The sequence below is a fragment of the Brassica rapa genome, chromosome A06 (assembly GCF_000309985.2).
Source record: "Brassica rapa cultivar Chiifu-401-42 chromosome A06, CAAS_Brap_v3.01, whole genome shotgun sequence".
Taxonomy (NCBI): domain Eukaryota; kingdom Viridiplantae; phylum Streptophyta; class Magnoliopsida; order Brassicales; family Brassicaceae; genus Brassica; species Brassica rapa.
This window is the reverse complement of record NC_024800.2, coordinates 23,162,217-23,176,764: the sequence shown is the minus strand read 5'-3', so window position 1 is coordinate 23,176,764 and position 14,548 is coordinate 23,162,217. Positions and strand designations below refer to the sequence as shown.

Genomic DNA, 14,548 nt, shown 5'->3' with positions numbered 1-14,548 from the left:
TCAAATTTTCATCCATAGCATTATTAAAATTTTAAGCAAAATTACACCAAAAAAAAACAATCCGCACAACCGTGCGGATATATATTTTCACATTTATATATATATATATACAGATATTTGTTTTACATAATTATTATATATTTTAATGTTACTCACATATTCAAATGTTTGTATAATTATGCCAAATATAATACTTTTATAGTTTTTATGCTGTAAATTAAAATCATCACATATATATGTTGCTTATTATATATTTGTCCTATTGAATTTGCGTTTGATTACTAAACTAATTTTTTTAATGCATGAAACAACATATATGAAAACAATTTTGTATTTAATTTATTATAATCATGATCTTTAGTTCAAATCGCTAGATTGTTTTAGTAATTTTTAATGTTTATTAATTTAAAAAATAAATTACTGTATATTAAAAAGTTTAAGATAAGATAATTTTTTATATATGTATTATATACTTTACTAATATTAACCCGTTCTAAAAACATATTATATTTTTAGCATAAATATTTTATATTTATAAAAATAAAATATGTTAAATTATCAATTTAAAATAACTTTATCATATTTTGTTCAATATAACGTTTTTATTTTAAAATGATAGATATTATTATAAAATTGATAAAATATGATATAATTTTATTCTTTAGTAACATTTCATTACTAATTACAAAATTAGTTGAAAATATTTATATCCCATTTATGACAATTAAGATCTTATTATAATCTTTTTCAAGAGATTTGTTTGAATTTTATTTTTATTTTTTTAAATTAAAAGATATAAAAGATATTATGATTAAAGTAGTTAAAAATATTATATATATTAGCATTAGTGATATAAATTTAATAGAAAATTTAAATGATAGTCCAAATAAAAATACCACTCATCAAAAAATCATGATTTTTATTTTATTAGAAATTTTTTTTGAAAAAACTAAAATAGAAATAAATATTTATTTCTGACAAAATATTTAAAAATTATTAGTAAATGTATTTTTGAAATTAATTAATTTCACTTTATTTAAATTTTCGTTTATAAACCAAAACTATATTCAATTTTTATTTCTAATTATAATTTACGATAATTTAACTTAAAACTAACTAATTTTTGAAAGTAAATTTAAAAATATTCTAAGAAGATTTTAAAAAGATTTTGTTAGAACATTTTAAATATATTTATTTGTATTTCAAATAAAAAGATAAAGATATTAAAATATATAATAATGAACTTATGTAAAATATGATATTTTTTAAGAATAGCTAAACTAAAAAAATCACACATGAAAAGAAGTCATGAATTCTGTTTAATATATTAGATGGGTGCACATGCCCCCACACCTTTCCGAGTTAAGACTCCAACAATCTCTGGTTATCTGGCCGCATGGAAAACTTAATCGAATTAGAGTAGATTTTTTATTGGACCATCTTCAATCAAGAAAGATGCCAACTCTACTAAATCCCTCATACAACGATCAAGATAAACCAACATATCCATCATTCCTTTCATGTGGGATACATCACTCATATACTAAAAAATAGCTTTAAAGGAGTGAGTTTTACACCCGTAGAAAAGGGATCTGAGCAAACCACATAAGGAGAGAACCCAGCTCGAAAGCAAAGGGGATTAATATTAGTTGTGAAAGGGGGGGATATTTATATATACTCAATCTAAATTGGAAAAAAAACATAAGAGTGATAATCAGTTCCGACTTGATTGGGATTAACACCTCAAAAACTCGCCAAACGCAAAAAGAAAAATCGCCAATGCGAAGTGTGAATTTTCCAAAGCGAAGCAAACAAATCGATCTATGGATCGAATAACTATTTTACATTAAAAAAAAAAGGGAGATTGGTAACCGGCGGCGATAAAATCACCGGTCACCGAAAACGATTTTTTAGTTTTAGAGGTTTCTAGTGAGATGGTAGAGAAAATAGAGAGAGAAAGTTTTAATTCCCGGGGTGAAAATAACGTGTAACCATTTCATATTTTACAATAAGATTTTTTTTATAACATTAAGATTTTGAATTTAATGATAAATATTTGTAAGTTTATATTGCTTGTTTGCACCCAAAAAAGAAGAAGTTTATATTGCTTCTTATTACTTGCTCCAAATCTGCATCCCATGAATATATCTCACAGTATATTCTCTAAAATATAATTTTTTTTGTTATATCATATCTATCTAATATATTTAATATATATATATATAAGATTTTTTTTTAAAATCTCGTTTTGGAAATGAGAAATCAAATTATGCTTCGAAGAAGGTTCGCGTTAAAAATTATAATGTTACCATAGATACAAATTTGCGAATAGTTGTCATGATATTATTGAACCAAAATAATAAGAACAATGATTATTTTGACTTGGTTATGGTTTTTTTTTACAACACTTGGTTATGGTTTAATGGTTATGTTTTGATATTTAACATAAAAATAAATTGATCAAACTCTTACAAACATTGCATATAACTTTAATGAACTTTTTAAACCATAAGTGAATTACAGTGGCACAAAACGTGATATAATACATGAATAAAGTTTAGTTATATATGTGTTTCAAAAAAGATTAGCTATATATCATGACTTTAAATTAACAAAATAGATGTCTTGATATTCAAAACAAATATGGTACAGTTGTTATAAACGTAGACATTTATATTATTTATAATGCTCTAAATATTGTTATATATATGTTTTGATCATTTCAAACTTAAATAAAACTTTTTATTAAAACATAAAAATATGATTAAACATCGGGGTCAAGGTTCCTCTTCGCCCTAACCCTATTACCTATAAAAGAAGAGGGATATATAATACGGCTATGGGTACCTTCCATTTATAACATAGATACCGGAAATATAAGAGAAAGACTTAAGAGAAGGAATTGAAAATGAGATATGATTAAAAACAATGATTGCTAGTCACACGAACAATACACCACCACATGGTCACACATTTGAACATAAATAATATATTGAAAACTATATGAACTATATGAATCACATGACAACATCCATTAACTAATATATGTTGTATTGTTAACACCATAAAAATGAAAGGTTTTGGAACTTGGCATAACGCAATAAACATTTATTTGAAAAAAAGATCATAACACATTCAAATGACCAAAAACAAAAAATGAACACACATAGACCAATATTCAAAATTAAATTTTATACATCAAATAACATGTTAAAATATTTTAAACATCATCATAAATTGTCTTGTTACAAGTCCAATACACTTCTAAATCCGGAACAATTTTCTAATACAAAACTATATGTATGGTGTTAATAACATAATACATATTAATTAGTTCAAGGATGTTGTCATATGATTCATATAGTGCATGTAATTTTAATACATTAGTTTAGTCTAGATGTTTAGTGATGTGGTGGCATATTATTTGTGTAGCTACCAATCGATTTTTCTTCTAATAATTAATAAAATCAAAACTGGAATAAATATCAAATTATAAACCATATTTCACCTAAAAATAAACTATGTCAATTTTTTTTGAAAACATTATTCGAAAAACATAAGAAAATAATAACTAAAAATAAAAAATTTAACATATATTTCTCTAACTTACCAAAATATTACATTCAACGTGACGTAATAGAACTTCTATATCTATAGATTGTTAAATTCTATTGATTTCAGTTTCGAGTAGTGATTTTTTTGTCTATTTAATTTGTTAAAAATTATTTATTGTTGATGAGATTTGAATGAACAAAAAAAAAACCTGAGCAACGTTAGCTATTGGTATGTAAGCCAACGATAGTCCTCCAAAGATGTTGACAATAAGATTAAGCAACAAAAGCAGCATCAGATAAAAGCAAATGACAAAAGTTTCAGTCGTGGAAACGCATGATCTCACAAGATGATGTTCATTTACCTTAAAATCAATTTGCATTTAGGTTTATGTCAAATTATCAAGTAGCGTACAGTTGGTAATGCGTTGTGGTTGATAATTCAGCAGGTCGAAGATTCGGACAACTGTTTTGTAACTTTGTTACTGAAAACTTAAACCAAACGACGTAATATCATCTATATTATTAAAAGAGAAATATATATTTAGACTTATCCTCAAACTTACAAAATATTTACAACTCAATGCTACTGAAAATTAAATAAACCTACTATTAAATAATGCTTATCTTTTTCAATTATTACATTATTTCCTTAAATAATTATAACTAACAAAGATTTCGGCATCAAGAGAATAACATCTTTACTTTCACTAGAGATTTTGCCCGGGCTACGCCCAGGATTAGACACATGTAAAAGATTTAATACATATACTACATCCCTTGATATTGAATTATTAACCACATACAGTGAAACCTCTATAAATTAATAATGTTTGGGCTACACCAAAACTATAATTTTTTTATTAATTTATATAGATTAATTTATCGATATACTAATTGAACCAAAAATTCAATTTGAGACTATAAAATTATATTATTTTATAGAGATTTTTAGTATATATTAATTTAAAGTGTATTAATTTAAAGAGGTTATACTGTATTGAATTAGAAATGAGTAAAACTTACAATTTATCATTTTTACTATCTAAAAATACATATAGACAGATGAGCAAATGTGTAATGAAGCAAAAATAATTAATTCTAAGTTATGATCCAAATATTTTTAATCTTATATATTTGGTTATTAAGAAAATAAATTATTAATCATAAGTAAAGTTCATCTGATTGTGATATACATAAACCATATATTTTATGTACACGCGGTTTATATATTTTAAATTTGTTAATTTATCATTTTTACTATATTGAGGATTGTTTTGTTTGATTTATATTTTTTATAAAATTTATTGATTTTATAATTTTAAATATTTTCCTCTGATTCTTCTAAATTTAGAATATGATTTGCTAAAACAGTGTAGTATAACCACATATATTTGCTGTCATAAAATATGCTTACAATTCTTTAAACCAAAAAATGAATTGCATGATTAACACAATTTAGTTTGGTGTTATTTTTCTTCCTAGTCGTTAATATCTGTTGACTTCCTATGGTAAGATGTTATATTTCATGTATTATTTTTTAATTTTCATTTGAAACTTTAATTTATGTTTCTAGAGTTATTACTAATTATCTTGCACTCTGATTATTTTTAAAGATATCAAGTAATATGGATTTCTAATCTTTCATAATATGGAATTAATAATCATTATCAACATCATTTTCATTTTTGCTCTTCAGTGAATGAAAATCTCCAAAAATATTGAAAATGTGAATGATAGTTTAATTAAGATTCGATTGGATGTTGTATAACTTTTTTTCTACTTGGGGAGATAAAATTTGTGAATGAATTGATGAAGATAGATTGGGATGCACTTATTATATCCGATGGTATAATACAATAACTTGTTAGGATACGAATAAAGAAACATAAAGAGGTTGGAGAGCGTATTTTTTTCAATAAGGCAGAAACTGATTAATTGTTTGAAATTAGCCGCTTTTTAATCCCATACAGAGAGGTATAAATTTTGATATGCGGTAATTTTTTAATATGAAAGCTTCATTCTAGGTGACTATTTTGTTTGTATAAATGTATTTTTAGTATATGCGTGTTTATAAGTAAGCTTATACAACTTTTATTTTCGTTTATGGATTTTGGAGATATATTCTTTGTATACTGCGTATTTACCTTATCTGTGTTAAAATAATTTATTTCAATTTTTTGTTTTTCTTTTAAAAATAAAAGTTTGTGAAATTACTTGGTAGGTATGCGCTTATAGTGCAAAACACAGCGATTGATTGTATTTTTAACCCAAAAATATAGGGAGGTGTTTTAGGAACATTTTTTTATTGGGAGTATTGTTGTTGGTCGTGTAACTTTGACATATCAATGCATTGTCAGCCTTAACTCTATGGTTCAGATGTTCAATAGATGGTGAGATTTCATAAATTTATCTTTTTTTACCATCTTCATAAATTTATCTTTCACAATTTCTTTGTGTTAGTTACAATGCAATTATGCATGATCGGATCTAAGCCAGTAAAACATTAGCTTTGGTCCTCAAATATTTGAAAAACATTTGCAAAAAAGAAACCCCAAATTTTAAAAACAATATTAAAGTTTTTTTTAGAAATGATCAAGTTCCCAAAATTTCAGATCCGGCCCCGCAATTATTCAATTGGCTATCATGTTACTTGTTCCAAAAATACTGAAAGTTAAAATATAATTTTTGCATTCAAATTATGTTTTATGTTTATCTACAAAATATGATCTATAATTATCTTAGTGGATAAAAGCTGTTACCAATGGTTTAGCACAATTATCTTTTAATCTCAAATTGTGTTTATTTAAAAAGATGAAAAATAGAATATATTTAGTTTCTAAAATTGTTGATTGCAATATTTTTCTCAGTACATTGTTTATTTTGGTTATCAACCTAACTAACCTCGTAAAGATTGGATTATCTTTATTTGATGTTTCTCATTAAGCTTGATTCTCACACATTTTATCAAAATAGCGATTATTTTGTTCTAATAAATAAGCACAATGCATCATAAACTCAATCTCGGTGTTTAGAAGAAACCATCGAATTAAACCTTACAGAAACGAAGCAATTATAAACTTAAAAAAAAAAAAACACAATCATATGAAGAGTAATAAAACCCAGTGATTTCAACTCCTGAGTAATCGTATGTTGTTTGACTTGCAAATAATTTATGATTTCAATAGTCCTAATAAGTCCTAACAAAACTACATGTTTCCTTTTCTCTCTTGTACTCTCTTCTAAATAACCTAACAAACAGATGAAACTAAGAAGTCATCTGTTTATATATTTTATTTGAACTACGATCTCTTTATATATACTGCCAAAAGGACTGGTTTAAGCCCCTTCCAAGCATCGGGTTGTAAGTTGTAACTGAGCTCGGGCTTCATCATGCTGAAACTAAGAAGTCATCTTCCTCTGTTAGAATAGTTTGCTGAATCTTTGGGTCTGAGATCAGAGGTGAAGAGGAGCCAGTGAAAGGACTCTTCAGTTCCCAGTTCTCAATGGCACTTGTGACTGCAAGGACTCCGTTGAGGCAACCGTCCTCAAAGTATCCTCGTAGATCCTTTATCCGCCTATGTTCTGGTTGATTTGTTGATCTGTGTTTGAACGACATGTCAACAACCACTCCTCTCTGACTCAGGTTCTGTCAACATAAATATACATCGTTAATGTTACAGATCATTTAATTCACATAACAAAATAAAAATCTCACAACTAACTCAACAAAACAGATCACGATCAACAATTCAAAGGGCAATCAAGTAGTCCTTGGAACAATGTAACACTGAGAAACAGAATTATCTAACCAATAAATATTAATAAAATGATAAATTAATAAACTTGGAAGTTTTTCAATCCTCCAACAAATTAATAATACTTGATAACAAAAACATTGAAAAAATTTTACTATTTTTTCTTGTATTTCCTAGCTGCAATAATAAACGAAATTTCTTACAAAGCTTGTAACACTCCAATTCTCCTTGTGGAATCAGTTGGATTAGATATGATAAGAGTTTCAGAGCAAAGAGGTACATACAGTTTTCCAGGACTAAGATCCAAGGTGAAGCCTAGGTTGCCTTCTCTACACGAACGACCACTCTGTGATAGAGTGTTGTTGACTTTTTCTCGTCTCTAACTGTCTTCCCTCGGACTACAACCTATTCCATCACGGAGTAAAGAAGTGACAGCAGTCATCACCGTACTCTGAAGCCAAAATTGTTCAAAAAACGACTAATGTCATTAAATAACACTTCATGTATATTGCAGAACCAAAGCATCTCTAGAAAGGTAAAGAGATTCAATCAGACTCCTTTAGTTAGCCTTTTCTTTTTCCTGTTTCAGGAACTTCAATAAAAAGCTCTGGAATCCTAAGAGACTTGATGCTGAGATTTAATGCAAACAATGAAACTAACATGAGAACCACATATCATACCTGGCTCATAAAGGCAGGTGATTTATCAACAGGTCCAATACCACATGAGTTTTTTTGAATGAAGAACAACTGCGGCAGAGGAAACATCATTTACCGCAATTCAATATGAACCCAAAAAAATCATGAAATCATAACCGACCAAGCCAGATAACGTAGCATCTTGATATAGACTGATACATACCTTACTCTCCATCAGAATTTAAAACCAACCCTTTGTCAGACATCTTCTCTTCATGTGAACCGTCTCATGCTTCCATGGGTCGTAAATTGTAACCATAACATATTTTTTTCTTGCGGTACAGAGTTTAAACAACCATCTAGACAGATATCCAGAAGCAAAGTAAGAAGTATGCAGCAACTAAAAAGAATGCATCAAAGAGAGGCACAGTAAAATCTGATACTAACCTGTTAAGTCTATGTTGTGGGCTTGATCTAAGTAGTCTATGCTGTGGTGTATGGTTAAAAGGCGTGAAAATACTGCTGCCAAAAAGGAATCTAACACCCATAGATCTCAACCCCTAACTATACCTTTTTTGTTCATAGATGAGAAGCAGTTCCAAGCCAATAAGAATCCAACCTTTTTCTGTATTTCTCACCTCCCAGAAATTGAATTAATCGGAATCGGTGTTCCAATTCGACTGGCCTGGTGAGACGTCATTAAAATTGAGGGTGCATGAGACTTTTCGGTGGATTTTGGAGGCTTCATGGCCATAGCGTGATCTTCTTCTCTAAAAGGAGGTAGATTTTGGTTTGACGTAACATTAGAGGTTAAATAGGAGGAGTAACAACGGGAGGTGGAACGAAACCACTAAGAATGGATTGAAGAACAGAGGCTAATGATTCATACTGGTTGTGATAAATACAGAGGAGAAACAGCGATTGCAGAGAATGGAAGCGCCAGACACGATCATCGTTTACGTCGAAGACGATTAGGGTTGGAGAGGTGGGCCTCACATGGGTCATGGTTAATTACTATTAAAATTGAACGAAAAGCCTATTTTCTCTTCAGTCTAGAAAAGCGATAATGACATGGCAGTACAAAGTATTCCTATTGGCTAATTTTTTGAGATGACGTGGACATGCTAAATGTTGAGGATATTCCCCTTTTAATATTGTATTGATTATTCGTAGGTTTCAAAGCAACCACAATAAGCAAATATTCTAAAAACTAAAGCCAAAAATGTTGTGGCTAAAATCATGTCTTTTATTATTTTATATATACTCTATTATAAATAATAAGCCAGTGTATATTCAATGTGATAAATGTTAAATAGTATAAAGTATATAACACCAGATTTTAAATAGCATATAAAATAATTTTATTATAAAATTTTGATCCATAAAAAATAAAAATATATTTGTGCTGGTATACGGGTCATATTCTAAAAATATCGGTGATACATTTAACGAATTACAAAACAATGTATAATACTCAATATAAATTAGAAAATTATTATTTTTAGAAATATCATATTAAAAAAATATTTTATAGGGATAAATTTTAAAAATATAGATTATCACTTACACAAAATAAACATTTATTCATAAAAATTAAAAACAAAACTCGCGCACGATAAATTTTAAAAATATAGATTATCACTTACACAAAATAAATATTTATCTATAAAAAGTAAAAACAAAAACCCGTGCATGGCACGGGTTAAGCTCTAGTGTCTTGTTAAAGTTATACACAGTCAGATACATGTTTTATTATAATTTGACTAAAATTTGATGTTTTGACCGGTGGATTTTTTATATTGCGGATAAAATTGTAAAAAGAAAAACATATTGAATATATTTTCAATCATATGTTTTTTTGTTTTATTTTCTCGTTCTAGTATTATGCTCTGTGTTTAAGTGGCTGGTCTAACTGTCCAGATATATATATATATATATATATATATATATTTAACTAAAAGTTTTTGCTTAGAAAAAAACTTATTTTTGACTTTTTTTTCAAAATCATTTGCTCGATAAGATTCAAATCTTTTTTCTTCCAATTCTATTTTAAAACATTTTTTAAAAAGGTATTTAAAAGATATTCCCTAATGTGTAAGATATCCTTCTGAATTTGAGTTATATGCAAGTTTAGAAAAATCTTCATCAACAAGCAAAATATCTTTCTAAGTTTAGGAAGATATTGTGTATGCGTAATAATTTTCAATGTTTGGTTACCTCATTATACTATAAATATATTTCAATAGTCTCCCAAGTTTTCAAGCCTATCAATAATAAATACACAAATAACTAAAGTTAAGAGAAAAAAAAAGAGAAGCAAGTATGGCTAAATCAACTTCTTCACTTGTTGTTGCCATCATCTATCTGATGATGTTTTCTTTAGGTAAACATTTATTTTAAAATTTATTCAAAAAGTATACTTGGTTATGGTATATGCTACCTTTATACTTTCTCATGCAATATTCAAAGATGTTCATGTAACTATATTAACTTATTTATGTAAAGATGTTTATATTTATTTATTTGCAGAATATCAAATATGTTGTGTTTAGTCTATTATATCTCCTAACCCTTAAAATAGCTTGTTATCTTAATTCAAAAGAAAACGATTTTGTTTTATATAGTTGAAGAAAATATGGGATGTGAAGTGGATTATGGCTCATGCAAGGAGATAGGAAACTGTGAAGTTATGTGTATGGTTAAATTTGGATCAGCTGCAACGGGTTACTGTGCCGGAGGCAATGAAACTGGAAGATGTTATTGCGATTTTCCGGGCCCTTGTATCGGCTGATAATATTCATATGTGATTCAAGCTGTATTTTGATTTTTTTTTAAATGAATTAAGAGAAAAAAACTTAAGTTGAATGTCAACTTGACAATATATTGTTTTTTTTTACTGTTTTATTTTAAAAACATAATATAAATTAACAGTATATTGTTTTCTTTTTAAAAAGATATCTATATTATTAAAGTTGAAGTACACATTAATATTGTTTGGCAATATGAATAGTAGTTAAAAAAATAATATTGTTTGGAAACATGGATAGCAGTAAGTTAAGAAAAAAAATAATAGACTTATACTACTAAAAATTAGGAAGTCCATTACATTATATTAAAAAATAATGGGTCTATGTTACTTGATATATATATTCAAATCAAAATAATAATTTAAAATTAATTTATATCAAAAATTCATTCAAAAATACATATATTCAAAATTTGATTTTTACTAACATATTTTCCAATAACTATTATAAAAATGTTTTCAATATATATATAATAAAAATACAATACAAAGCCCAATTTCAAACATCAACTTAAATTATGGTTTTTATATTTCACATTAAATTTTAAAATAAAATATATGTGATTATTTACATGATTGTACGTATAAAATATTATTAATTATAAGAAAATTTATTTGATGGTATGTACAAAATACGATTAATTATATGATAACACATATTTTGTAACCTATGATGACACATATATATGATAGTGATTAGGGGTGGGCGTTTGGGTTCGTTTTCGGGTCTTTTTGGGATTTCGTGTCCAGTTCAGATCTTTGAGGATTTGGTTCGAAATTGGATAACCAATTTAAATAGGTTTGGTTTAAACTTTAAATATTTGGATAGAGAATTAATAATTATTTACGTATTTTTGGAGTTTTGAGTATTTTTTAACTATTTAAGATATTTACGTTTGATTATTTGTATATATTTTCAAGCATTTATGTTAACTTAAAAGTATCATATATATTATGGATGTCATTATATATATTAAATCTAAAAATAATTAATATATATAAGTATATAAATCTATTTTGGATACCCAAAATACTTCGGTTCGGATCGGATTAGGTTTCAGTTCTTCAAATACCAAAATTTTGAATAATTCAGATATTTAATCAATTCCGGTTCGAATTTAGTACTACTTATTCGGATTGGAATCGGTTCGATTCTTCGAGTCGAGTTTTTTTACCAACCCTAAATAGTGACATAAAAAGCAAATAGCATCATATTTTTTTTAAATACACTCGCACGGGCGTGCGGGTCAAAATCTAGTTGTATATTAAATATCAGAATGCTATTGGTTGCTGAACCCAAGAATAACTCATGATCTTGGTTGACAATTTAGTTGTTATAATAATTTAAAATATTTTAAATAAGGCAGTGGTATTTGTTGGATCCAGTTTCAGTCAGTACATTAATGGGCCGCGATCAAAGATATGGACCGTAAGGAACTGAAGCCCATAGCAAGCAATCGAACTCGAAAAAAAGACTTCAAGGTCCCGGAGATCGCGGAGCAGGCATGAAGATTGTGGAGCAGACACGAAGATTGCAGAGCAGTTACGAAGATCACGAGGTCGACTCACTATAAAGGAAGGAGAACATACATGAAGAAGGGGACATTGAAAACCCTAAAGAGAGCCACATACATACATCGACCTTGTTTTCATCCCAGTCTTAGATCCTTTCTTTACCGATCTCATTTGTATCATTCGATCTAGTTCAACTCATTGTATTCGATCTTATTCATCAATAAAGTCCATTTTTACTTACTGGAAATTGTTTACGTCGTTGTGTTCTAAAAATATTGTTGCCTACATCATTTGTCTTCCCTAGATAAAACTCCCGATCATTATCAAATACTTAGTGTACATTTTAGGTTCTACATTTTGGTGTCGACTCTTGGGAAGATAAACGAAAAACATCTTTGCTAAGAAACCGATCTAAGTTTCCTAAGCGCGGCTATGGATCCCACCCCAATCCGATCCAACTGCATCGAATCAATCGATCTCGACCTCTTCAGATCGATGAGGCCGATCGCATCAAGAAAGGTCGATATTTTCGACAAGCGATCATGCGCTTCGCGAGAAGCGATTAACGGTTCCACCATCATCGCCTTCGAGGATACAATACAAAAAGGAGAAATCGTGACTTTCCACGAGCACGAAACTATAAAGCTCGATATGCCCCACGATGATGCCTTGGTGATTGCGTTGGAAGTCGAAGGTGCCGTCTTCTCAAAAATTCTTGTCGACACCGGAAGTGCTGTCGACATCATCTCACAAAAAACGCTACGGTCGCTCGAGCAACCGATCCCAATGATCAGACAAGAAACGACTCCCCTCGCTAGGTTCGAAGGAAAGTCGGTCCGTTCGCTCGGGATCATATTATTAACCACCAGTGATTCCGCGAAGTTACCGGTTTAGTTGGCTAAAACTTTAATTTTAAGCTGTAAATTTTAAAGAAAAAAATCGAATTGACAAAACAAAAATAAATGAAATATAGAAAATATAATAAATACCTCTCGTTTATTTTTCATGAAAGTTATAGAAAATATTGTTCTGACAACTTTGTTCATTTTTGTGGAATTGATAGAATCAGAGGCGTGCCTATAGTCTTAGCAAAACGGTATTACCCTTAGGCCCCCCACATAATTTACAAAAATTAGGGCCCCAAATCTCTAAGAAAATCTTTGATATTTTTTTTTAACTTATGTTTCCTACCTTGAACTCAAAACCAAAAAATTACAAAAAATAGTTTTTTTTTGTTAAAATTATATAAAAGAAAATAACATTTTATTTGTTCAAGTTCAAGTTTTTTAGTTAATTTTGTTTTCTCAAATTTGTTTCTACCAAAAAATTGTATTTCTATTTAAAATAATTTATTCGTTAAATTTAGTGGTGTGAATGTTGATGGTCAGCATACTTTATCTTATTTTAACATATATAATTAGAATGCTTTTTGTTTTTTTTCCTTATAATTTTTAAGATATTGAACATATCTTAAAAAAGAAAAAGAAAATGCTTTATAAAAAAATTACTTAAATACTATAATCATTTTTAATGTTATTTTATTTTATTTTTCTTTAGTGTTTTATATTATATTAAAATATAATTAATATTTTGACTATAAATAATTTTTATAGTGAAAATCAAATGTTAAGTCATCGTATTTGCCTTGGGTCCCTGAGAAGGTTGGCACGACACTGGATAGAATGGTTATTTACTTATTTCATTTTATTTAAAGGTACATGTATTGTGGATCTAAATAAATAGGTCATTTTACATTACTTATTTTATCAAAAAACAATATAGTTTCTATCAGAAAAAATTGCCTTCCCCCAAAACAAACTGTGCATTGTTCATACAAATAAATTCTTTATTATTATTTTTTCTTGTAAGATATTAATGACAATCCATTCTAAACTACTAAACTAATGTCTCCTTGTAGTCTTGTAGATAGTTCAGACACTTTAGATAATCATGATCTTCTTCTTTTTTGACAAGAAATAATCATAATCTTATCCTCACACTGTTCAGCCAAGTAATATCTTCTCTATTAAAAGAGAAATACTATTTTTATCTACTACAAAATGGCTATACTAGAAATCTAGGTCCATGTATTCAAATAATTTTTTTATTGTTTACATTAGTTTATTTAATGTATAACATTTCTAAATAATTATAAGAATATTAATAACAAATCCATTTTAACTATAAATTAAATTTTACTTTTAGGAATAACAAAATCTGTTTAGAAAAAATGTAACAAAATCTTTAAAAAAAAAAATTCTTTTAATTAATGCACTGATT

At 27.8% G+C, this 14,548-nt stretch overlaps 2 long non-coding RNA genes across 3 annotated transcripts; one reads left to right on the top strand and one right to left on the bottom strand.

Annotated features, from left to right (window-relative positions):
* Positions 1 to 2,081: 2,081 nt before the first annotated feature.
* On the bottom strand, positions 2,082 to 9,916 carry LOC103874537. Of its 2 annotated transcripts, XR_634217.3 has the most exons (5): positions 8,395 to 9,916; positions 8,171 to 8,306; positions 7,990 to 8,058; positions 7,594 to 7,760; positions 2,082 to 7,200 (listed from the first exon to the last, which is right to left on the bottom strand). It is a non-coding gene; the product is annotated as an uncharacterized LOC103874537 (long non-coding RNA). The 2 variants fall into 2 exon arrangements; XR_004448706.1 differs by having other exon boundaries at positions 8,171 to 9,916.
* A 257-nt stretch (positions 9,917 to 10,173) lies between these two features.
* LOC103874536 lies at positions 10,174 to 10,828 on the top strand. Its single transcript, XR_634216.2, has 2 exons — positions 10,174 to 10,330; positions 10,572 to 10,828. It is a non-coding gene; the product is annotated as an uncharacterized LOC103874536 (long non-coding RNA).
* The last annotated feature ends 3,720 nt before the right edge of the window (positions 10,829 to 14,548 follow it).